Here is a 27,667-nt window from a genome sequence, read left to right as displayed (position 1 = left end):
CTTTAGGCTATGCCAAGTGCATCTAGGATTAATTGGTCACCTTTCTCCTACTGAGGTAATACATCAGATAAGAGCCATTGATGAGTTCCTAAAGCTGATAGGGAGGACCGTAACAGATGTTCTAGTTTGTTTAGATCATGTGTGGCTGTACTACATTTGTTTGCAACTATTTCAGCATTTATGCTGTTTAAGACTCCTAATCCTGTCCCTAAGGTACCGGTTATCTCTTTAAAATGAGCAAGGAGAGATGTAAGGGACTGCTCACGTAACCATGCTAACCACCCTGCATAAGATGTACTTATGAATGGTGAACAGGTTGGTTTAACTGCAGAGCTATTAATCTGCAATGATAGTTCTACTTGTTTGAGGGACCATGATGGGTTAAACATCACTTGCTGTCATCCTACATATATGATTGCATATGGTCCAATTTCAGAGATCAATGGGCATATAGTTTGGGTGGTTGCATAAGTAATTGGGTGGGAAATAGATCAATAGGCAGTCAGGGTAACTGTTGGAGTAGTATGAGGTTTAGGGATAGGTGTTAGCAAGATCTTTAGGGATAGTCTGTTTCCGTTACCTTTCCCTGTATCTACCCGTAAGCATACTACTTTCCTTTGAGTTTGATTCGTCATTTTGATGACTATGGAAGTATGTCCCTTTAGACAGTTTGTCACATTACATTCAGTAGAGATTCTATCACCTGGCTGGTGTAACAGAAATAAGGTGCCTATTTGTTTTTGTCATTATATGATTACTAGTGCTTGTCGCTGTAAGGTTCTGTATTGGCTTTCCCATTGTTCCTGTGTTTCCATCAACTCTGATCACATATGGTATAGAGTGATTAGCAGTAAAAGCAAGAGTATCTTCATTAATATTCTTCTTGTCATTGTGATTTAGTTGGGAAAAGATCAGTGTTACCATGAACCATATTATAACTATAAACAATTCATTAGCCCACAGAGTTTTTTTAAAGTCTTAGCTTTAGCACTCCCATTGGCACAGATGTCCACTGTTCCTCTGGTGGAGCTCCCTTCACTCTCATGTAGTGGATCCAGGAGCTGATCCCTTCCACTTTTCTTTTAGTGGTTCATCCTTACAGGTCTGGATGTAAACCAGATCTCTGGGCTTGAAGTTATGTACCAGAAAGTCCAAAGGAAGCGGAGCCTGCTGGCTGAGATACCTGTGCAAAGAGGATAATATCAGTGAGAGAGATAACAAATAATCTTTCAAAATTCCTTCACCTCTGACATGTGTCTGATCACTCCAGCTACCCACCTCATTGACACACACAGTGCCACACAGACAGCCACACACGCACACAGCCACACAGCCACAAACACACACACAGCCACAAACACACACATCCACACATAGCCCGCCACACACAGTGAGAGACACACAGCCACAGCCACGCATACACACAGGCACAATGAGACACATGGCCACACACACACAGAGCCACACACAGCAAGAGGCACAGCCATGCACACACAGCCACGGCGAGTCACAGCCACGCACACATACAGCCACAGCAATACACACAGCCGCAGAGAGACACAACCACACATACACCCCATCACACACAGCACGCCACACACAGTGAGACACAGCCGCAGACAGTGAGACAGCCACAGCCATGCACGTACACACACACAGCCAGAGCGAGACACAGCCATGCATACATACAGCCACACACATAGTCACAGTGAGACACACACACACGCAGCCACATCAAGAGACAGTCACACACAGACACAGCGACAGAGACAGCCACACACACATGCAGCCACCGTGAGAGACACAGCCACCGTGAGAGACACAGCCACAAACACACACAGCCACACACAAATGCACAAATGCAGCCACAGCAAGAGACAGACACACACAGAGCCAGAGAAAAACACAGCCATGGAGAGAGACACAGCTACAGCAAGACACACAGCCACACACAGAGACACAGCCACACAAACACAGAGAAACAGTGAGACCACAGAGCCACACACACACAGAGACACAGACACAGACACACACACAGCCACAGCAAGATGCACAGCCACACACACACCCCGCCACACAAAACAAAACACAGTCATGCGCATACACAGCCACAGAGACACACAGCCGCCACACACAGCGAGAGACACAGCCACAAACATGCACAGCCACAGAGAGATAAAAGCCACAGAAACACAGCCATAGGCACACATGCAGCCAGACACACACAGCCGCAGCAAGACACACAGCCACAGCCACTCATGACCACACACACACAGTGAGATACAGCCCCACACACAGCCACACACAGAGCCACAGCAAGAGACACAGCCACACAAAGAACCAGACACACAGCCACACAGAGAAACAGCAAGACCACAGAGCCACACACACAGAGCCACAGACACACAGCTAAAGACACACACAGCCACAGCAAGATGCACAGCCACACACAAACCCCGCCACACACGAGACAGCCACAAACACGCACAGCCACACAAACTCAAAGCCACAAACACACACAGCAACACACACAGCCACATGCAAACATAGCCACAGCAAGAGTTACAGCCACACACAAAGCCACTCACACACACACAGGCACAGCAAGTGACACAGCCACACATGTAGACTGAGTACAACCATATGATTGGGTAGATAATTGCGGGAGAAGGATGGACTTCACAACTCTATGAGAGTTATATTCCGAAGCCGTTTATTGTCTTGTCTGACTCAAATATATATCATAATTTTCGCTTGGTCACTGCGCACACACTCATGATTGGTTACAACTTGTTACACACACTATTGCAATTGGCTATATACAAAATATCACGCGCTGTCCACGCGCCCCTCACACAGTCAGGATTGTTGCTTGCAGGTGTTCCTGTTTTCCTCGCTTCTTCTTAGTTGTTTATCACAGCTCCTTCTCCTCAAGGCCGAGCCGTGCAGATATCCAGCTGTTTACCAGCTTCTCAGTGCCACAGCTCCTTCTCCTTAAGGTCGAGCCATGCAGGGTGATCCCAACATCTCCCCCTTTTTGTTTATCTAAAAACAAAACCTGATGGATCATTTGCAACCCAAGGACTGTGAGGAAGATGGACCATCTGTACATGCTTGTATTGTCCTGTGCCGTGAACTCAGCTCAGCAGTCGGTAGGTGCCAGCTTTACATGGGCGTCCCCACGGAGGCAACGGTGGCCTTGCCGTACACCGATCCCCCTGCTCTTCGGGAAATCCCGGTATTTATACATTTGCCAAGGAACGAGTTTTGACACACGTGGCCAGCGAGTGTCGGAACATGCCTCGGTTGTCACCTTTCAACATAGGGAACCTATGGCGCATGTGCCCGCTGGCCAGACGTGCTGCACGCGCCACAGCCACCCCGTCTATTGGTTCGTAGGTTTTGTTCACATGGCATCTTACCATAATCCAGCAGTCACATATCAACTATGCTTAAATTAATAGCAGAATGTTACAAGGCAAACAATTCTAGCTGTACTACTCCTAGCGATAGAAGCTACTTCTAGTGATGGAAAAAGTGCTTGTATAAAGCTATGAAAACCAATATTATATCTTCCCAAAGGATTTGTAGTTATAGAGCGGTTTGCCCTAAAAGCTTTCCATGTTCCTCTCATGATACTGCTAATTTCAGTGTGATTTACCCATACATTTTCTTTTGGCTGAGGTGGCATCCAGATTGCGATGACACCTGATAGTGTCAAGATGTGTCCGACGACGACGGTGACTGTTTCACCCATGGTTTTACCCATTTTGCGGGTACCAAACAAGTTCCAGAATCTGTAATAACACAAGCATAACCTCGTCCCCAGGTTAGCAGTTGAAAAGGTCCTTCCCACATTCTTTTCCAAATTTTTAACTTTTACTTGCACATTTTGTGTTAACTCAAACAGACTTCCTGTTATTCCTTTTACATGTTTCTCCTTCTGCTAGACGGAAATAATTTAACACATATAAGGCTTTATTCAAACGTTCTTGGGGTGGTGTGGTAGCCTCTCCCCCTTTTTGTTTTTGCAATAAACACTTCAGGGAATGATTCATTCGTTCAACAATAGCTTGTCCAGTTGGGGGATGTGGTATTCCAGTAACATGCGTCACTCCCCATTGAGCAAAAAATCGTTGGGTTGACTGGGCTACATAACAAGGACCATTATCGGTTTTAATTTGTAGGGGTATACCATGGGCTGCGAATGCAGCTCGCAAATGCTTTTGTACATGCCTAGTAGTTTCTCCTGTTTGTGCAGTGCCCCAAACTACTGCAGAATAGCAATCAATTGAAACATGAACATATTTAAATCTTTCAAAGTCAGCAACATGTGTCACATCCATCTGCCATAGTTGTAGCGAATGCAGTAGTCGGGGACTAACTGTAATCACGATTCCTGGGCCTATTTGTTGACAATCAGCACAAGTCTGTATAATAGCTCTAGCGTCACCTGCACTTAGATTAAATTGTCTCGCTAAAACTTTGGCAGATTGATGGAAAAAGGCATGAGAGGCTTGTGCTTGACCTAAACGGTCCGGAGCAGGTTCAGCCCATACTGCGGCAGTCAGCCGATCAGCTCTTGCATTTCCTTCCACCAATTCCCCTGGAAGGTTGGTATGGCTGCATATATGCATAACGTAATAAGGATGTCGTCTTTTCTGCAATAAAAACCAAAGCGTTCTAAATTGTTGATATAGCTGTTCCTGCTGTACCTGTCTGAGGATTGAACCTTCCAATCTTTGGAGTACTCCAACTACATATAAAGAATCAGTAATTATATTCACAGGTTCTTCAGACCATAATTTAAAGGCTTCAATTACTGCCTGTAGTTCTACCTTTTGAATTGATCCTGGCACGACAAGTACCCGTTCTTTCCATTCTCCGTGCTCTCGCCATACTATTGCTGCCTTGCCTGTTTTCCCACCACCATCCATAAATACTGTAGCACCTTGAACTGGATATTGACTACACTTTGATTTTTCTTCTACTTCATGTTTGGTGGGTTTTTTTTTTTTTTTGTTTTTTTTTTTAAAGGTAAACATTTTGTGTGATGGATAATTAATCTGAATGTCACCTTCAAATCCTGCTAATGCAGTTTGGAAGGGAACAGAGTGCTGCAAAGCCCAAGTCAAATATTCTTGTTGTAATGGTATTAAAATCGTTTGCAGGTCCTTTGCCGACATATCAATAATTCTGTTGCGCCCTTTCATAATCAAATTTGCAAAACACTCTACTTTCATGGTGATGGTTTTTCTGTGCTACTGAGGTAAAAAGACCCACTCTAAAATTCTCAGCTTTTGATTCCAGCTTTGTTATCTACTGTTGCTACTGCTTCCCAGGCTTCCTTGGTCAATTGCCGAGGAGAGTTTAACCTGCTATCCCCTCGCAACAGCTGAACCAAGGGCTTCATATCTTGGTTTGTGATCCCACAAATAGGTCGAATCCAGTTAACATCTCCTACCAATTTTTGTACATCATTTAATGTTTTAATCTGAATTCTTAATTCAACCTTCTGGGGGGTTACCGACGTTTCAGTGATCATCCACCCCAAGTACCTCCAAGGCGTTTCAGTTTGTATCTTTTCTGGCGCCACTTGCAGCCCACTTTGTCTTAAAAGCTCAACGAGCTCCCCGATCATTTCTTCCGGATTTAATTGATTGCCAGCCAACGATATGTCATCCATATAATGATAGATGAAATATTGAGGCCACCTTTTTCTGATTGGCTGTAAAGCCCAATTTACATAAATTTGACACATCGTGGGCGAATTTTTCATGCCTTGTGGCAATACTGTCCAATGATATCTTTGCATGGGTTGCGCCTTGTTTGTACTTGGGACTGAGAATGCAAAATGTTTGGCATCATCTTCATGCAGAGGGATTGTAAAAAAGCAATCTTTGAGATCTATAATCAAAAGCTTCCAATACTTCAGTATCATACAGGGAGATGGTAGCCCTGGTTGCAAGGCTCCCATGTCCACTATACCTTATTGACTTCTCACAAGTCATGTAATAGTCTCCATTTTCCACTTTTCTTTGGAATCACAAAAACAGGTGTGTTCCAAGGACTAGTGGTTGGCACAATATGGCCTTTTTCGTCAATGACTCCAGGGAGAACAAAAAGTCCCTACTTTGTTGCTGAAGATCGTCCTAATAACAAAGCACTCAATCCATATCCTAATGGTCCATTTGCGTTAGTCGGGACATCATAAACCGACATGTCCCATAAGGTAACTTCTACTGTTGTTTCCACGTCCATTCCGGCGCTCCCTCTGGTTTGGGCGCTGAGGCTTGCCAAGCAGCCTGGTGGTGCTTCCCCATTTGTGTCATCGTGTGGGGTGCCTTCACGCTCGGTCGCCCGTTTCCCAACTTCATACCATCCCGATGATACTTTGAACAACATTCTGAGGCTTCATGACCAAATTTTTGACATCGACCACATGGTGCTCCTGCTGGGCCTATTCCTTGCTGAAAGGGTCCTTGTTGGAAGGATTTATGACCTGTCTCAATCTGCCTAGGTCCTTTCCTTGTGGCCTTGCGCTGAGCTCTAAAATGGCCTGTTTTTCCACAATTAAAACATTTTTTCTCCCCTTTTCCATTTATAAATGGCTTAATTGCTGCTGCAAAGGCACTTGCGAGTGTTTCTGCCTGATGTGTGGCAGAGCCTACTCTGTTGCAGGCTTCTACCATTTGTACTAATGTTGCTTCTTTTGGCAAAGTTAACAAAATTCTTTTACAATCTACATTGGCATTTTCTACCGCTAAATTCAACAACACTGCTAGTTTTGCGTCTTCATTGGTATACACCTTATTCAAAGCGTCTCTCAGACGATCAACAAAAGACATATATGGTTCATCTCTCCCTTGTCTAATTTGAGTGTAAGATGGTTGCCTCTTTCCCTCCTCAGGGACTGTTCGCAATGCACTCAATGCTAGTCGCCCAACTAATTGCAAGGCTTCTAAGGGCAGCTGAGCTTGCAATCTAACATCCACAAACAGTCCCTGGCCTGTCATTTGTTCCATAGTAATGTTCTGAAGTGGATCGCCGTCTTGACGCTCCAGGTTTCTCAGGGCTTCTTGCATACAGAGTTTATACCATCTGTCTGCCCACAATAACCTTTGGGTTGGTGTCAACAACATATCTATCATCTGCCGACAATCCCATGGTGTAAGAACCATTCCCGTGAATATGTTATCTAATAGAGCTTGCGTGAAAGGTGATTGCAAGCCATAATTTTGTACTGCCTTCCGCACTTTCTTAATCAAGTCCCAGTGAAATGGGTCCCAGCGATTGGGCCCGTGAGGCTGTACACTAACAGGAAATGCCATCGGTAACTCTGTTTCCTCGTCTTTCATCGCTCCTAAAAAAACGTCTTTCCACCGCTCCCTAGGGTCGCCTTTCATTCTAGGCTCTTGCCTCCCTATAGTCTCTACAGCAGGCTCTTCTTCTTCGTCGCTGCTATCAGGCAACGGGGGCCGTAAAGGTGGCAGGGGCTCGGCTGAGGGCTTCAAAACTACGGCTTTCGATTGGTTAAGTCTGGGTGCTTTCGGGGGTGGTGAAGCCCGCCCCATCAATCTTTCACATGGGCACACAGAGGAACATTGAGTACATTGTTCTGGGCTGCTTTGTCCCGTCTTGCCCTCACATATATCATCGTAGATCTGTTTCTCTGACTTATCTAATCCGGCCAGTTCACCCGGTGCATCTGGCACCTCAGGCGGTGCATTCGGAGTCGCTGAAGGTCCTGGACCCTCTGACTCGGGTAAGAAGGGATTGGTTGAAAGAAGTTTAACAGCCTCCTCCATATCAGCTGCAGCTTTTCTCTCTGCCTTTAAGGCTTTTAATGTGGTTAATATCAACTTCCACGCCGTCACTAACTCTGCGGTGGTTTTCTCAATATGCTCCCATAACATTTTTCCTATCTCCTCCCACGTCTCTGCCTTAAACGCCACAGACGGATCGGGGGGGTACCCTTTCTTTCGGCTCCAAATTAGAAGCCTTCTAAGTGTATATTCATCATATTTCAGTCCTCTCTTAGAGAGCATATGCAGCAGGAGTCTGACTATCGCCCCTTCTTCATGCGATGTGTTCTGCCCCATGCCGCCCCGGTTGCTCACCTCACCTCGCTGGGTGCTTCTCCGTTGCAACGTATTCCTTTTTCTTTTTCCTTGCGTCAGTCCCGCTGACTGCAATTCTTCCAACCGGGCTTCTCCTGCGGCGTCCTCTGCGCTCGACCGGTGTTCAACAATGAGATCCCAGAGATCGTATCACGTCGGGGTCACCAGTTGCGGGAGAAGGATGGACTTCACAACTCTATGAGAGTTATATTCCGAAGCCGTTTATTGTCTTGTCTGACTCCAATATATATCATAATTTTCGCTTAGTCACTGCGCACACACTCATGATTGGTTACAACTTGTTACACACACTATTGCAATTGGCTATATACAAAATATCACGCGCTGTCCACGCGCCCCTCACACAGTCAGGATTGTTGCTTGCAGTTGTTCCTGTTTTCCTCGCTTCTTCTTAGTTGTTTATCACAGCTCCTTCTCCTCAAGGCCGAGCCGTGCAGATATCCAGCTGTTTACCAGCTTCTCAGTGCCACAGCTCCTTCTCCTTAAGGTCGAGCCATGCAGGGTGATCCCAACAGATAATGGTGACGCTGTTCAATTTAGGTCTGATTGATTGAGTACTTTGTATGCCTTACTAATCACCAACCTCCAGAGGAGGGATTGGTAAGAGGGACTTCAAGGAGACATCTTGTTACAAGGAAGATAACAAGGATAGAAGAATGCCACTGGCATGGTCAGCAAAATCCACGGTAACTGGGGTAAAGGCAAAGGAGGCAGGGGGAGATCACAACCACCGACTCAATTGAGGGTCTGTGCAAATTGCCCCCCCACACCTGCCAAGAGCATGCGTGCTGATTTACATGGCAAGTAAAGCTTAATTTAAATATAACAAGCCAATAGCAAGTGATATGGTAATCACTAACCAATGAATGTAAATTTGGGAAGGTTTTACATTGTCTTTGCTAATCATGTAACAGGATAAATATATTGTAACTCCTTCATGTGGTGTGCTAGCTTTGTAGAATTACCACCTAGCACCCATCTTTGCGCAAACATGAAATAAATAAATATCTCGGCTCTGTGTGTAAGATTGGCCTATTGCACACTGGGTACCGGACTCCGTTTGTGGGACAACACACACACAGGCAAAGTGAGACAATGCCACATACGCATGACCACAGTGAATGATTCTAACGATAATACAGGAAGCCCGAAAATTGACTCTAGGACAAAAAAAAAATCACCGTGTATGTGCCACATGCACATATATCCAACACATATCAGTTTTGGAACAAAAGGGTCACCATTGCTTATCCCCGAACCGGATGTTACAAAACCAGGCTATATTACTTGAACAGGATGATGTGATATTAAAAATGTTCAGTGTTTTGAATCCTGTTAACAGAGAAGAAAAATTAACACATAATTGCTTGCAGACTATTGAGCAGGTATATTCCAGTCAAATAGACTTGAAAGATACCCCCCTGGAAGATCCTGATTGGGAGTTGTATACTGATGGGAATAGTTCTGTAATCAAAGGAGACCAAAGAGCTGGATATGCTGTCGTGACTTTGGAAGGAGAATTAGAAGCAAAACCCTTACCAACTAATATATCATCTCAAAAAGCAGAACTGATCACTTTAACCCAAGTCCTGGAATTATCAAATGAAAAGCAGGTTAACATATATACAGATTCAAAATATGCCTTTCGGGTAGTGCATGCCCATGGAGCAATTTGCAGAGAAAGAGGACTATTAACCTCACAGGGGACTCATAAAATATAGTTCTGAAATTATGATATTGTTGGAAGCGGTCAACAAACCTAAAGAGGTAGCAATAATGCATTGCAAGGCCCATCAATCAGGATACACCGATGTTGTCAGAGGAAACAAGAAGGCCGACAAGGCTGCAAAAAGAGCAGCATGATCGATATGGATAGGAGCATTAGTTCCAGAGAAATCATTGAATATTGAAATCCCTGAATATGGCCAAAAGGAGAATAGGTTAGCTGAGCTGCTAAAACGTACCAAAACTGAGGCAGGATGGTGGATCACCCCTCAAGGACAATGCATAGTTACCCTTCAGTAATGAAGATATTGATGAAGAGACCTCATAAGAGGGAGGTCATCATATGGGAGTTGATGCTCTGATTGAAGCAGTAGAGAGATATGTGATTGGGGTAAACATGGTACTAATTCCTAAGTGTTGTACAAAGGTGTGAAATTTGTCTTAGGAATAATCCTAAAATACAAAAGAAACCCCCTCCAGGAGAGGTAAGAAAAGGTATAGTACCTGGGGAATACTGGCAAATTGATTTTTCTGAATTACCAAAGTGTAATGGATATAAATACCTATTGGTGTTAGTGGACTGAAGCTTTCCTGTGTCGAACCAACAGGGCACAGGAGGTGGTTAGGATATTGTTAAAGGACATAATCCCAAGATTTGGGATACCAGAAGGGCTCTCCTCAGATCAAGGACCCCACTTTGTTGCAGAAGTAGTGTGGGATATATCCAAGTTCTTACAAATAAGATGGGATCTGCATACAGCATGGCAACCACAGTCGAGTGGTCAAGTAGAGAGAATGAAACAGACATTGAAAAGACAGATAGGGAAGCTTTGTCAAGAAACACATGTGAAATGGGTAGAATTATTACCCTTGGCACTGATGAGAATTCGGATAACTCCTAGGGTTAAGGAAGGAGTTAGTCCTTTTGAAATGTTATATGGAAGACCTTATATGGTAAATCTAACTGGAAAGGCAGATCAAATGCATGTAATAGGTAATCAAATATTAACAGAATACCTCTTGTCCTTGGCAAGGGTCCTTTCCTCCCTCCACAGGTACATGCAATTGAGAGCCACCATACCTTTGGATGTACCAGTACATACCTTCAAGCCGGGGAACATTGTGTATCTCCGAACTTGGAAGGATGAGCCTTTGACAGAAAGGTGGAAAGGACCATACTTGGTACTCCTGATGACGAACACAGCAATAAAGGTGAAAGGAGTGGACCTTTGGATACATTATACAAGAGTCAAGAAGGCCCTGCAACAAGAGTGGACTTCTACTGAATTGGGACCCTTGAAGTTGAAAATTCAGTGGACTTAAAAGGACTCTTGAGAAAATAAGTGTTGAAGCAGACTGTAAATAAGAACATAAGGATTGATGGTTCTATGTTAGGCTTACTGTAACAATATAGCATTGTATTGATATGTATACTTTCCACGTGTGAGAAATGAAGGTACTAAGGGGGGTGATATTCCTCTGTTACCGCTGGATAGTAAAGCAAGCTGTAGGACAGGATGGGGAACCAGGAACTCCCTGGAACCAAAATTTGTTTCATAAAGTAGTCAAAAAAACAGTCCACATAGCAAATAAGTCTGATTGTTGGGTATGCGCCCACCTCCCCGAACATGCTCATCAGGGTATTCCTTTAGTTGGAGTGCCTATTACAGCTAACATATCCTGGAGGAATTTATAGACAGGAATAAATTTCACTGTGGATGAAGGGAATAACCAGCAAGAGTGGGATGTGAAAACTCCTAGTGGCACTCAAAGGCATTGTAAATGTGTTCAAAGATGTTCTCCCCCAAAAGGGACAGGAAGGTTTGATTGTCTGACTAATACTATTGAAGTGGGAAACTATCCAAATTGTCATAAGATTGATAACTGGGGAGGAAATTACCAGAAAACCTGGCCAGTGCCAGCAGGAAAAGGTTGGTATTGGCTATGTGGAAATAAAGCAAGGGAAGTATTACCACCAAACTGGAAGGGAATATACGCTCTAGGAGCTGTCCTACCAAATATTACATTTGTTAATCGGATAAATGAAAAGTCTTCTTGGCTACGAACATATGTTACGTGACAGAAGAGGGGGAACCCCCTAATTGAAAGACCTACCGGATTTCACTCCTTTGCTAGATGGTTTCTCCCATGGTTAGGAGTTAGTGAATTAGAAAAAGCTATAGCAAATATATCCGCAACTCTGGAGGTAATCGAAAATCGAACGATGGATGCTATACATGCATTACAAGAGGAAGTTTCTCAGGCAGGAAAGATGGCCCTTCAAAATAGCATGGCATTGGATATGCTATTATCAAAAGGGGGGGTCTGTACAGTAATTAACACTAGTTCTTGTGTTTATGTAGATCAGAGTGGGAGGTTTTCCATGGATTTGGAAGAAATTTAGAAACAAACTAAAATATTACATGAAATACATAAGAAGTATCATCCTTCTGTATTTGAAGAAATTTTCCATTGGTTGACTTCCTGGTTCCCTAATCTGAAGTTATGGGTTAAGAAAATCATAGCGGTAGTGATTATAGCTATTTTGATTTTAGTCTGCTTATATGTTATGCTACAGTGTATATCCAAGTGCTGTGTTATGTTAGTAAATAAGACTTCAGAGAAGATGAGACTAATCTAACTTTATTAGTTAGACAAGTCTCAAATGGGGGAATTGTTATAAGGCAGCCAAGAGTTAATCTGTATATGCGTAAATGTGGACACAGCTGAGGTATGTTCTTTGCCTGGGAACAAGCTGAGCATCCTTGAGTTAGTCAGGACTGGATAGTGAAGGAACTGCTAATCTCGATTTTGCCTCAAATTTGTCCTTCAAGATGGGAACATCCCAAAGCATGAGTGAACTAATTGTGTGGTTTATCAGTATGTTTAGAATAGTCAGCGTGATTAAAACTGAACCTTGAGTGAACTATCCTAATTAACATCCAATTAACATATAATTGGCATAATAGAAACCTGCCCCTGGGCGGGGAAAGCCCCCTCCTCACAAAAGCCCCTTCCTCACTGAGCATGTGCAGTAAAAAAGAAGGATGCTGTGACTTTAAGTGGAGACAAGGCTTGAGAGAACCAATGGGAGCAAGCCAATTTTAAAAATACTGATAACTGTTGCTAGAAATGTATAAATATTTTCCGTGTGTTAACCAAGGTGTGCTAGCTTTGTGGGCCTACTGCCTAGCACCCAACTCTGCGCAGATTTGGAATAAATCAATATCTCGTCTCTGTGTGTGAAATTGGCTTATTGCACACTGAGTAACAAATCCGCCTTTTCGGACAACACACACACCCTGCCACACAGAATCACAGAATCACAGAATCACTAAGGTTGGAAAGGACCTTCAAGATCATCAAGTCCAACCATTAATCCAGCGCCACCATGTTCCCTAAACAGTGAGCGAGACAGCCACAGCCACACACACATAGCCATGGGGGGAGACACAGCCACACACACATGCAGCCACAGCGAGAGGCACAGCCACACAAACAGGTAACCACAGCAAGAGATAGCCACAAACCACACAGGCACACACAGAGCCACAGTGAGAGATGCAGCCACACACACAGAGTTACAGGAGAGACACAGCCACACTCAGTGAGACACAGCCACAGCCACGCACACACACAGCCACAGCAAGACACAGCCACACATGCACTCCACCACATACACACCCCACCACACACAGTGAGAAAGACAGCCACAGCAACACACACAGGCAGCTATGCACACACACAGCCATGGCAAGACACAGCCACAGTGAGAGACAGAGCCACACACAGACAGAGATACATCGACAGACAGTCACACACACGGGCAGCCACAGTGAGAAACGCAGCCACAGTGAGAAACACAGCTACACACACACACTCAACTACACACACATCTACAGGGAGAGACACAGCCACACTCAGCCAGAGTGAGAGACACAGCCATGCATACACCTCACCAACACCCACCCTGCCACACACAGCGAGACACAGCCACACTCAGTGAAAGACACACAACCACACACAGCAAGAGACCCAAGCAAACACACAGAGCAGTAGTTTCTAAATACTTAAAACAAAGGCTCCACACTGTTGAACCTTTTGCAATAATAGTGTCCTAAACTGAAGGAATAAGGGTTTGAAACGGGAAAATGAATGATCATCCATGCATCACAAGCCATATGCAGTTGGTAGGTTTTAAACATTCCTATTATTTAACAACTGAAGAAGCTTGAAAGCTTTAAACTTTTCTCTCCAATTAAGCCACCAATTATACATGTAACGTAAAACTTAAGACTCAATGCAAATAAGCTCTTTTAGTAGCAAAGACTTTATCTTAGTGTTATTATTGTTACCAAAAAAGTTGGCAAGAAAACCCTCTAGCACTTAGTTTGAAATTTTAGAAGGCAGGCATTCTTTATTGCAGCGCTGGATACACAGGGGATCGTTCCACCTAACACGCATACCCTGAAACAAAAGTTCATCCTTTATATACCTTAAAAACATGAATATTCACACATTTTCCAAGAAATCTCCACCTCCCTGCCTATCTACTACATTTACATAATGCTGGCGTTGCAAAACTACACTACGCATGCGCGAGGGTCTCGGGTGGTCATTTGGGGAGTTAGCCCCCTACTCCTTTTTCCCTTTTATGGTCACGGGTCTCCTGAGGATAATTTCTTCTCCTTGGATGTTTGCCCCTTCTGTTGTACAGCCAAGCGATTCCTTCTTATCATCCTTGTTTGAGCACTCCTGCTAGGATGTTTCTCTTCTCAAGGCTAAGATACCTTCTCTGTACTCATTAATCTCTCAGTTCTTAACTCCTTAACTCTTCTTTGTTTTAACTTCATGAGGCCTCTTGGTTCTACACACATGCATTTCTTGGGATTAACTATTTACACATAGCTGAAATGTTAGCCTTGAGGCAAGTATAGCCTAAGGACTATGAGAGTAGGCTGTTAAACATAATCACACAGTTATTAGGCTAAAGAAATCTTTAAAAGTTAAACTAATCATGTAATAAATAACCTTCCAGAAAGTACATAAATGTATCAGTAATTTAAACCAAACCCCACACACAAATTAAGTCTTCTAGTTGCACTCCCACTCAGGAGCAGGGTGCCCAGGTGACAGTTAACTTCATAGGCAGGTGCTTCATGGCGGGCAGGCTTGGCCTTTCCTTTGGAGGCCCCTGGGGGAGGGTTGCGTGGCTGTCCAGCGCCTGGCCCAACCTGAGGCGCTCCCAGCACCGGCCCCCCCCCAGCTCCACCCCGTGGGAACCCGGCCGCCCCATTCACCTCGCACGCACAACAGCGACATGGCAACTGCGGCCCCACCAGCCGACCCTGGCTCTCCTCATGCCGCCCCAGGTCGTGCGAAGTGGCGGCGGAGCCGCCCGGCTAAAGAGGCGGGGCCCGGCCCCTGCCGTGCTGCCATCACCACTCTGCGGCCACCGCCTTCCCGTCGCCACGGCAACCGCCCAGGCTTCGGGGCTACGGCGGGTAGAAATTTCCCCAAAAAATTTAAGACAACCGAAAGGAAACCCGCAGCTGGACAAACTTATACGGGCTTCATCGAGACGGACGCGTTCGCCACCCGGGGGCCACGGCGGCCCGGGATCCCGGGACGTCCTGTGAGGGTGGAAAGGCCCGGGGACCGCCCGTGGGTGTCCTGCAGGGCAGGGCAGCTGGGACAGGGCCCTGGTCCCCTCTCGCTGCCCAATCCTGGCTCAGAGGTGTCCGTACCTGAGGAAAGGGAGGGCTGTACTTCCTTTTCTTTCTTTTTTTTTGGTACTTTCTCACTTTTTTTTTCCCCTTTTCTCACTTTTGTTTTACTCCTGCAAGGTAAGAGAACTTACTGGATACATAGCATCCTGCCTGTGTCTTTGCAGGAGTCATTCCCTCCATTTACACTCCACTCATCCTGGGGCAGACTGATTTATCACCATAAGTAACTCGACTCATTCACATCAAAACAGCCCCCATACTCCCCCACATAGGAAAAGCCATAAGCAAATGCTTTGGGAAAAGCAAGAGCAGGACAAGCAGGCGTGATTACCATGCCTTAAGTCCTCCTTCAGTACCCTTCCAGCTTTAAAGTGCAATCAGCTCTGGGGGTTTCCTGAGCCTGACCTGTTTGTGCAGTTAGTAGCATCCACCCAGGTACATAAACAACAAGCAGAAACAGAAGGAAAATATTGGCAAGCTGTTAAACAGGAGAGGTGAATTAGTCACCAACAATGCTGAAAAGGCAGAGGTTCTCAACATTTTCTTCACCTCTGTCTTTACCAGCACTGTTGGGTCCCAGGCTTTGGGAACAAAAACGCAGGTTGATGCAAACACAGACCCACCGTCAGTGAAGGAAAAGTTGGTATGTGGACTATTACAGGAGCTTGACCCCTACAAATCAACGGGCCCTGACATTATCCATGCGAGGGTGTTGAGAGATGGCTGACATCATTGTGAGGCTGTTCTCCATAATCTTTGAGAAGTCATAGAGATCGGGGGACGTCCCAGAAGACTGGAAGAAGGCTAATGTCACCCCCATCTACAAGAAGGGCTTAAAGGAGAAGCCAGGAAATTATAGGCCCATCAGTCTTTCTTCAGTCCCTGGGAAAGTTATGGAAAGAATCCTCCTGGGAGGAGGAAAACGTGAAACACGTGATTGGGAAAAGCCAGCATGGATTCACCAAGGGCAAATCGTGCTTGACAAACCTGATCACCTTCTATGACAAAGTAACCTGCTCAGTTGACGTGGGGCAAGCAGTGGACATCATTGTCTACCTAGATTTCTCCAAGGCTTTCAGTACGGTTTCCCACAGCCTCCTCCTAGAGAAACTGATGTGTTATGGTCTAGACAAGTGGTCTGTGTGGTGGGTGGGGACCTGTCTGACAGGCCACACCCAGAGGGTGGTGATAAATAGCTCCTTTTCAAACTGACAACCTGTCACAAGTGGGGTCCCCCAGGGATCGATATTGGGCCCAACACTGTTTAATATCTTCATAAGTGATCTGGATGATGGGATCAAGTGTACCCTGATGAAGTTTGCTGATGATACCAAACTGAGTGGGGAAGTGGACACTTTGGAAGGGAGACCCACCCTGCAGGAAGATCTGGATAGGCTGGAAGAGTGGGCTAACAAGAACCTTATGAAGTCCAACAAGGACAAGTGTAAGGTCTTGCACCTGGGAAAACATAATCCAGGAATGCAGCACAGGCTGGGATCTACCCGGCTGGGGAGCAGCTCTGTAGAAAGGGACCTGAGGGTCCTGGTGGACAAGAAGTTCAATATGAGTGAACAGTGTGCTGCTGCAGCAAAGAAAGCCAACAGGATGCTGGGCTGCATCAACAAGGGCATCACCAGTGAGAAGTCATTATCCCACTCTATTCAGCGCTTGTTAGGCCACACGTGGAATACTGTGTTCAGTTTTGGTCCCCGCTATACAAAAAAGATGTGGACAGGCTGGAGAGGGTCCAGAAAAGGGCCACAAAGATGATCAAAGGACTGGGAAGCCTGCCATATGAGGAAAGGCTGAGAGAACTGGGTTTGTTCAGCCTTGAGAAAAGAAGGCTTAGGGGTGACCTTATCACCATGTTCCAGTATTTAAAGGGTGGCTACAAAGAAGATGGAGACTCCCTTTTTACAAGGAGTCACATGGAAAAGATGAGGGATAATGGGTGCAAGTTACTCCTGGGGAGATTCCAATTGGACACGAGGAAAATTTTTCACAATGAGAACAATCAGCCATTCGAATAATCTCCCCAGGGAAGTGGTGGATTCTCCAACACTGGACACTCTTAAGATTCAGCTGGACAGGGTGCTGGGCCATCTTGTCTAGACCATGCTTTTGCCAAGAAAGGTTGGACCAGATGATCCTTGAGGTCCCTTCCAGCCTGGTATTCTATGATTCTATGTTTCATCTTTCTTCTTGTCTAGTCTTTCTCAGACCCTTGCATCTCCATCTTCTGATAAGGTGTTTCACAGGTCTGCTGCCTGTTGCAGGAAGGACCACTCCTTTGGTCTCCCTTGAGCCTGGTTCTAGTAGTTTTCTCTGACGGCCTGTAATGCTTTTAGTGCTGCTTCATCCCAACCTATAAATAACCATAGCACTGCAGAATGTCCATCTAGTTCCAAACAGAGGATCCAAGGAGAACCAAAGAATTTCTGATATTCAAAGTCAACAGAAAAGTGTCATATAATGTGATTGCTATTCCATTAATGTTTAGAATAACACAAAAGTCTGCATGGAGAGTAGAGGACAAGTCTCCTAGCTGGGTGTTTCAAAGACGCAACCAACCTTCCCAAAATTCAGACCTAGACAAGAGAGATTTGATTTCTTCCCTGTCCAGCAGAGCATGTTTTACTGCCCTTGTGTTTTCTGCACAGAAGCTTATCAGTCATGGAAATGTGTCCAAAATATAAAGCTTCTCTGAGCTACCAAGAGGGACCACTTGAAAGGACAAGCCATGATGTTCCTGCAAACAAACAGGCAGACTATATGCTAAAGGTGTTACCAGAGGCAGTCTCAAGGGACTGGGACCACTTCCCCCCTTAGCAGTGGGTGGGGACTGTCAGTGCAGGGAACTGCAAGCACCAGCACTGAGGCAGGTGGGGAAGGAATCTCCTCTTCTTGCCCCCAAACTAGCTTCAGTGCTACTGAAATGCTGCTAAATTCCACAAAAGCTCTGGTTTGCTTCTTTATGTGTTATTTAAGTTTAGCAGTGGCAGACTGTACAGACTCCAGCACATCAACCTCTGCATTTTGGCTGCCCCACCTGTGAGCTGGGAACAGCACTGGCTTTTCAGTTAACTTCAGGGGATGTTAGTGTTTTGCTCTAAAAAGTCCTTCATTATTTATCCTCCCTTTGCTGGGCCCCATTGCTCTGGCTGTCCTAATTTAAAAATTAAAGTCTTTGAGGCCATGATTGTCACCTACTGTGTCACACAGCACCTCATACAGCAAGTCCCCATCTTGCCCACAGCTCATAAATGGTACAATAATACAGAAATTAGATCATGAAAGGCAGATGATGTCATACACATTTTAAAACCATAGTAATGTGTTATTAATAAGCATGACAATCAAGGAAGCATCTTGTAGCTAGGACCTTCGCTGGATGAGATATCTTACTACCACAGCAATAACTGTGAATCACAGAATCACAGAATCACTAGGTTGGAAAGGACCTTTAAGATCATCAAGTCCAACCATTAATCCAGCGCCATCATGTCCCCTAAACCATGTCCTGAAGTGCCACATCTACACGTTTTTTGAACACTTCCAGAGATGGCGACTCCACCACCTCCCTGGGCAGCCTGTTCCAATGCCTGACCACCCTCTCAGTGAAGAAATTTTTCCTAATATCCAATCTAAACCTCCCCTGGCGCAACTTGAGGCCATTTCCTCTTGTCCTATCACTAGTTACTTGGGAGAAGAGACCAACACCCTCGTCGCCACAACCCCCTTTCAGGTAGTTGTAGAGAGCGATAAGGTCTCCTCTCAGCCTCCTCTTCTCCAGACTAAACAACCCCAGTTCCCTCAGCCGCTCCTCATAAGACTTGTGCTCCAGACCCCTCACCAGCTTCGTTGCCCTTCTCTGGACACGCTCCAGCACCTCAACATCCTTCTTGTAGTGAGGGGCCCAAAACTGAACACAGGATTCAAGGTGCGGCCTCACCAGTGCCGAGTACAGGGGCACAATCACTTCCCTACTCCTGCTGGCCACACTATTCCTGATACAGGCCAGGACGCTGTTGGCCTTCTTGGCCACCTGGGCACACTGCCGGCTCATGTTCAGCCGGCTGTCAACCAGCACCCCCAGGTCCCTTTCCGCCGGGCTGCTCTCTAGCCACTCCTCCCCAAGCTGGTAGCGTTGCATGGGGTTGTTGCGGCCAAAGTGCTGGACCCTGCACTTGGCCTTATTAAACCTCATACAGTTGGCCTCTGCCCATCGATCCAGCCTGTCCAGATCCCTCTGCAGAGCCCTCCTACCCTCCAGCAGATCAACACTCCCATCCAACTTGGTGTCATCTGCAAACTTACTGAGGGAGCACTCAATTCCCTCATCCAGATCATCAATAAAGATATTGAATAAGACCAGCCCCAGAACCGAGCCCTGGGGAACACCGCTTGTGACCGGCCACCAGCCGGATTTAACGCCGTTCACCACAACTCTCTGGGCTCCGCCATCCAGCCAGTTCCTCACCCAGCGAAGAGTAAACCCGTCTAAGCCACGAGCCGCCAGTTTCTCCAGGAGAATGCTGTGGGAGATGCTGTCAAAGGCTTTACTAAAGTCCAGGTAGACAACGTCCACAGCCTTTCCCTCATCCACTAGGCGGGTCACCTGGTCATAGAAGGAGATCAGGTTGGTCAAGCAGGACCTGCCTTTCATGAACCCATGCTGGCTGGGCCTGATCCCTTGGTTGTCCTGCAGGTGCCCTGTGAGCACTCTCAAGACCAACCGCTCCATAATCTTCCCCGGTACAGAGGTCAGGCTGACAGGCCTGTAGTTCCCAGGATCCTCCTTCCGGCCTTTCTTGTAGACGGGTGTCACATTGGTAAGCCTCCAGTCTTCTGGGACCTCCCCTGTTAACCAGGACTGTTGATAAATGATGGAGAGTGGCTTGGCAAGCTCCTCTGCCAGCTCTCTCAGTACTCTCGGGTGGATCTCATCAGGCCCCATAGACTTGTGGGTGTCCAGGTGGTTTAGCATGTCCTTGACTGCTTCCTCCTGGATTATGAGGAGTACATTGTGCTCTCCATCCCCATCTTCCAGCTCAGGGGGCTGAATATCCTGTGGATACCTGGACTGGCTATTAAAGACTGAGGCAAAGAAGGCATTAAGTACCTCAGCCTTGTCCTCGTCCTTGGAGACAATGTTCCCCGCCATATCCAGTAGGGGATGGAGATTCTCCTTGCCTCTCTTTTTGTCGTTAATATATTTGTAAAAACATTTTTTATTATCCTTTATGACTGTGGCCAGACTGAGCTCTAGCTGGGCTTTTGCCTTTCTAATTTTGTCCCTGCTTGACCTAACGAGATCCTTGTACTCTTCTTGAGTTGCCTGCCCCTTCTTCCAGAGGTGATAAACTCTCCTCTTTTCCCTGAGTCCCAGCAAAATCTCCCTGTTCAGCCAGGCCGGTCGCCTTCCCCGCCAGCTCTTCCTAGAGCACATTGGGACCGCCTGCTGGGATTGTCATAAGGTGTTATGAATTCCCTGCAGTTCTGAGGTCTAGTTAGATGCAAGTGTTTTACCAATCTTTATCTATCTAATCAAAAGAGATCATTTGTAGAAGTGCTTCAACTAGCTCCTAATTCCCAAATATGGTGGTTACTTGTGTGTCTGTCTATCCCTCCTCTCTTTTCCTCTTCAAATAGGCTGGAAGAAGGACCATGCCACTACTGGGAAACTTTTGCAAGGTAGAGTTACCCTCTTCTAAATTATACTTGCTCCTTGTTTTCCCAGCTGAAGTGATGCTCCCCAAATGCATCTTTCTCCATTATTTTTTCTAGTTCTTCCTCTGGACATCATTGTCATAGATACAGAAATAGTTTAGTGATAAACAATGCTGCAATAGAAAGAGAAAAAAACAACTTCCTTGTGGTGGGTTGACCTTGGCTGGATGCCAGGTGCTCATCAAGCTGCTCTATCACTCCCCCTCCTCAGCTGGACAGGGGAGAGAAAATATGATGAAAGGCTCTTGGGTTGAGATAAGGACAGGGAGAGATCGTTCAGTAGTTATATTCATGGGCAAAACAGACTCGACTTGGGGAAATTAATGTAATTTACTGCCAATCTAAAACAGAGTAGGATAATGAGAAATAAAACCAAATCTTAAAACACCTTCCCCCCACTCCTCCCTTCTTCCCAGGCTCAACTTCACTCCCAATTTCTCTACCGCCTCCCCCCAAGTGTCACAGGGGGACGGGGAATGGGGGTTGTGGTCAGTTCATCACACGTCTCTACCGCTCCTTCTTCCTCAGGGGAAGGACTCCTCACATTCTTCCCCTGCTCCAGTGTGGGGTCCCTCCCATGGGACACAGTCATCCACAAACTTCTCCAACATGAGTCCTTCCCACAGGCTGCAGTTCTTCACGAACTGCTCCAGCCTGGGTCCCTTCCATGGGGTGCAGTCCTTCAGGAACAGACTGCTCCAGCATGGGGTCCTCCATGGGCTGCAGGTGGATATTTGCTCCACTGTGGAGCTCCATGGGCTGCAGGGGGACAGCCTGCCTCACCATGGTCTTCACCACAGGCTGCAGGGGAATCTCTGCTCTGGTGGCTGGAGCACCTCCTCCCTCTCCTTCTTCACTGACTTTGTTGTCTGCAGAGTTTTCTCTCACATATTCTCACTCCTCTGGCTGCAAATGCTGTGCGCTGGTTATTTTCCCCCTTCTTAAATATGTTATCCCAGAGTCACTGACTGGCTCAGCCTTAGCCAGCAGCAGGTCTGTCTTAGAGCTGATTGGCATTGGCTATCAGACATAGGTGAAGCTTCTAGCAGCTTCTCACAGAAGCCACACCTGTCGCACACACACCCCCCCACTACCAAAACCTTGCCACGCAAACCCAGTACACAGGGAAAGGCCAACCTGCCGCATCTTAGCCGAGCCACCAACCCTCTAGAAGTGGCCAAGTGACTGACATTTCCTATGTAAACGGGCTGTTTAACCTTCCAGCTAAATTGTTCCACAGGCGCCGGAGTCCAAGCGGCATGCATGTGTACTATGCCTTCCTGCTACGTGAAGAACGGGGGAAAGCAGGCAGGCAGGCAGGCAGTCGCGCCCTCCCCTGGGCACACACATCAAGCTTTCAGAGCTGCGATAGCAGAATAAAAGACCTGTTGTGAACTCTCTGCCACCATCCTCCTCAGAGGGGTGGGCAGAAAGCGAGCATTTTGCAACTCTGTCCTTCCAGGTTTGCCCAGGAGTCTCTCTATTTCACATTTTTACTGCCCTTTTAGTCCCTTTTTCCAAAGGATTTGGAAACATTTAATATTAAAATATTAACAATAATAATTTAAAATGCAAAGATAAGAGAAGGTTATCCGTTTCATTAAATGCCCATGCAATGTCTCTGGTGTTGACTGTTGCATTTTAACACAAGCAATAACTAATAATTAGGAAGCATCTCACTGTCCAGATTGTAATTTTTCCCCTTCCTCCCTCAAATCCCTTTTTTTAAACAAGAAAAATAAAAATTAAGGGCTCTCCAAATTTTACATATTTGTGTCCACAATACACCCTGCCCGGCATCTGCAGGGCACAGTTTCCTTAATAACAGAGCAAGTTGCAGGTGAAGTCACAGAAGATGTAGCATTACAGCCTGAAAGCTGTTGTTTTTCTGGACTATAACTCTTTATTACCGATACCTGTGTGTTGCTGAACTTCACCCTGTATCCCTGGTGGTAAGTCTGAGAGGGTGGGGTTTGAAAGAATAACAAAAATAGAGGATCCTCTTGAAATCTTCCCCAGGAACTCCTTGAATAACATCTGTTTGGACAGGATGATGGACTACTTAGGGACTATCATTTAGGGACTATTTCTCTATACTGTTTGCTGCATCTTTGAATGAAATAAATTGATAAAAAGCAAATACAAAAGCAGAATTCAAAACTGTAGCTAACAATCCCAGATTTCCTCTGTTTCTTGGGCTGGGTATTATCATTTTCTGTTGTAACCAGAACAGACACCATTCATGAGCTCTTTGAGCCTCTCCCAAGAGTTGAGGATAAAAAAAAATACACACAGAAAAGGAGGAAAATACTGTTCTTCCAACTTTCTTTTCTATCATAAAACAACAAAAAAGGGAAATAAGCCTTTGCTCTACACTAATGGAAATACACCCCAGCTGGTTACATAAAATTGCTTAGGAAAATCAGCAAAGGTTGGAGAGAAATAGTCTGGCACAGATACAGTTGTTTAAACATTGGGGTTGTGATAAGGGGTCTGCAAGGATCCTGCCAGGATCCTGCCACGGTCAAGGTTTGCCTTGGTAGCAAACTGTGAAAGCTGAGGAGTGAGAAGTCCCCAGTTACTAGATTACTAGTGCCAGCCCCATGGGGGCTCTGTGGGGCACTGGGGCAGGCAGCCCTGAGCCTTGCCATAATGCCTGGTACCCTTTGCAATACACCATGATACAACAGCCATCCCTCACCTCACCTGGGAGGCTTATCCAAACCCACCTAAAGGGAAGGAGCAGGGGCCACCAACACCTCCAGCCCCCATCTCTACCCTGAACAATGCCTGCATTACCCCAGGGCTGTCATTTCCCTCCATGCTTTCCTTCTTCCTCATCTCTTCCCATCTTCCTGAGAAGGGCTTAGCTGAAGCATCTCTCAGAGCCTACAACCAGAGCATGGCTGAAGGCAATGCCTTTAACAGCCTAATGCTGGCACGAGTTTGACAGGTCTTATCTTAAGCAAATAACTGGAGATTCTCATAGAGGAAAGAGCTGCAGAAGCCAAACAATCCTGGAGAAAAAGGCAGTGACAGAGTAACACCACTGAGATCAGGTCAGGAGCAGCAGCAGAAAGTAGGATGGTGTAGGAGGGGGTGGAGAACAGCTTGGGTCTAGCTGCTCTGATGGATCCTGTCACCTACAGGGAAATTAACTTTCCTGATCTGCTGAGAAGCCATTCCCTGTCCCCATTTGTGTAGTTTCTCACACCTCAGCACCAAAACCACACAGCCTGTAGTGACATCCATCAGTACAAGCTGATAGGATCATGACAGGGATGCCCAGCAGAAGGTCAAGTCAGGGTCTGTCACGAATGAGTAATTTAGGTTGCCCAAAGAATGACCGCCAAAGATATCAGAAAGCGAATGATTTGTAAAAAGCACGACTTAACAGAATTCGATGGCAAGGTCCACTCTATTACTTATTCAACATGGAAAAGGTATACAAAGAGAAACCAAATTACAATTAGATTGGAATGATTTACTCGTGCATTGAATCAGGCTAATGTGGCTTATGTGTATATTGAGGAGAGCAAGTAGGGGAGACCCTCCCGTTGAGTCATGAGGTTCAGAGTGGACTGAAATCTACCCCTAGTCCCAGACTTGGTCAAAGGTTTATGTCTAAGGATTGGGAAAAGGGAAAGAAAAATGAGGGGGACCCTCCTATTGAGTCACGAGGTTCAGAGTGGACCCCCTTGCTTTCTAAACTCCTTCTCAGAGAGGAGTCTAGGTGCAGCTGAATCCACTCCTAGTCCCAGACTTGGTCAACGGTTTATGACTAAAGGAATAGGGTATCGGGAATTCTGGTGTGGTGATATATTTTGTGTTTGATGTAACTTTAGGATGGTAACAATCTAATCTAATATAAAGTAACAGCAATTAAATTCACTAACGCCATTGAGATAAATAGCAGTATCAAATCATATGAAACTTAGCAGCATAATCAACCTAAAACTTACTAAGATTAGACACATAAAGAGATGTAGAGTGTCTTGGTTTAGCCCACCTCCGGACCAAATGCAAGCACTTGCTCTATCCCCCGAAAACCCCCTCTCAGCCGAGAAAGGGAAATTGGGGAAAAAAGGAAACTCATGGGTTCAAATGGGTTGAAATAGAAACAGATTTAATAAAACAATATAAATAATATCATATAAAACTTAGAAGCATAATCAACCAAAAACTTACTAAGATTCCTTAATCACACACACATATAGGTGTAGAGATAGAGACACATAAAGAGATGTAGAGAAAAGAGATAGATATATACAAAGGTACCTATTAAATATCCCCCTTGAATTCGGTCAAATACTCACATTGAATGCTTTGCGTTGCTCAACGGGTGCACAGTCGAGCCTCTGAATTGATCGCGAACTTGAGGGTTCACGGACTCTGAGAGGCATTCCACTCAGAGGGAGGTGCTGGTCGCAGCCCGCTGCGGTCCAGGAGAGCTCAAAGGGTCTCACTTGGGACCCCTATTTATAGGACTGGGAGATGATTGACTTTAGGCATCAGTGAGTTTCCACAATCCAGACAGGTGATTTATCAAGTTTTAATGGTACCACTGCCAGGATTGTCTGGAGATAATTGATTAGTTCTGTTCTTGTTCTGTATCTTGTTTAGGCGATCGTGTCCCTGATACACTCAGTGCCATTCTCCTCCTTGGCTACACAAGAGTGCTTGGTACGGTTGAGGAGTTCTCAACCACCAAACCCTTTGTTCTGAGGCCAAGGCTTGTCAGGCAACTTAGAGCGGCCCAGGTACAAGGCGAGGCGGGGGGGGATGCACCACCACAGGTCCACCCATCTGGACCAAACCCTGCCCTTGCTAATTAATGAGAGAGGGTCTAAGACCTGCCAGGAGGCAGAGGTGGGTCTCTAATGTCTGGAAATAAGAAGCCATGAAGAAGTAACCTACCTGAAATGTCATTTGCTTAGCCCAAAGCATTTTTGGGCAGTACCAGGCATGCTTTCTGCTCCTTTACACTTTCCACTAAGTGTATAAATCCAAGATCCCAAGTGCATGCATGCACTCACCAGAGACCCTACAACCCTTTCCTTAGGGCACTGCTCTTAGTCCCAGTATCCTGGACAAATTCCAGTTGGGTAATTAGGCCGTGATTAGGTAACTGCTTGCATATGCCATTCTTCTTCCCTAAGAAGTCTGGCTGTAAATTATTTGATGCTTTCAGGACTTCTAGTCATTAGCAATGCTGCTTCCCTTGCCAGCGGGAGACTAAATGCTGGCAGATCTTGGGGAATGGCTCCACTGTACATGACCTGCCTGTAGGATGGGTATTGCCTGGGTGGCTTGGATATTGCCTATGGTAGTCAGAGGTCCTCCTGCCATTTGGGGAGATGCTGATGCGAACCTGCTCATAGAGCTGAGGTGTGAGCAGTAAGACCCCAAACTGGGAAAATGAACCCAGTGTCATTGTTATGCTTAGTGGGTAGGAAAGAAACAGATTGGCAGAGTCATTTACATGTGCTAGGGATCATTTTGTGGTTTGCAGATTGAAATTCTTAATGGAACTCATTACAAGTTGTTTGCTTCCAGATGCTGTTTGCTTTCATGTTCAGAGTTACACACATTATCATAGAAAATTCTGCTTGGAAAAATGTTGAGTACTGGCAACTGCACAAATCTAGGCAAAGTCAGCAGGAAATTTTAGGCAGATACCATAATTTTGCCCTGTCTTTTGATCTTTAATTGCTAGCCATTTATCCCCCATGGGATATTTGCATACACACATACAAAATTGCTGACAGCTCACAAAGATACAGGGTAAAGAGATTTTTTGCTTCTGTCACAGGTTCTTTTATCCATCATCTGTCTCTCCTCCTACCTAGCAAATCCCCTCTAGTCTGCAGCTCTCATCCAGCCAACTATCACCTCATATTCCCATCTGGTGACACTAGTGCTGTCTTCTGCATTCAGAAGACCCTTAAAGCCAAGCACTGGCTGACACATCCACAGGGAAAAGCCCAATTCCTCAGGCTGATTACAACTTGTAGCATCCATGGCAGATGTAGAAGAAAAGCATCCATATCTGAATCCACTATAAGGCAGACAAGTTTCTCTAGAGGTCTCCCATGAAACTACTAAGCAGCCCAAGTCCTGCTTTTGTGTGCAAAGATCTGCTAAGATAGCATCCAACAGCAATAAAGTGCGTGTTTCCCTGTAGGTTCTGGAGGTTTTAGTGCAGAGGCTGGAAGTACTGAGGAGCCTTGTAGAAAGCCACAGAGCTGTAGGTCAAACCTAATGTGTTTCTTGGGGGTTGCTTGTAATCTGAGGATTTACCAGAAAACTATCCAGTTTTGGTATTATTTAGGGAGAGTTTCT

The sequence above is a fragment of the Phaethon aethereus genome (genome assembly GCF_964289735.1).
Source record: "Phaethon aethereus genome assembly, chromosome: W".
NCBI classification, from domain to species: domain Eukaryota; kingdom Metazoa; phylum Chordata; class Aves; order Phaethontiformes; family Phaethontidae; genus Phaethon; species Phaethon aethereus.
This window is presented reverse-complemented; position numbering follows the sequence as displayed.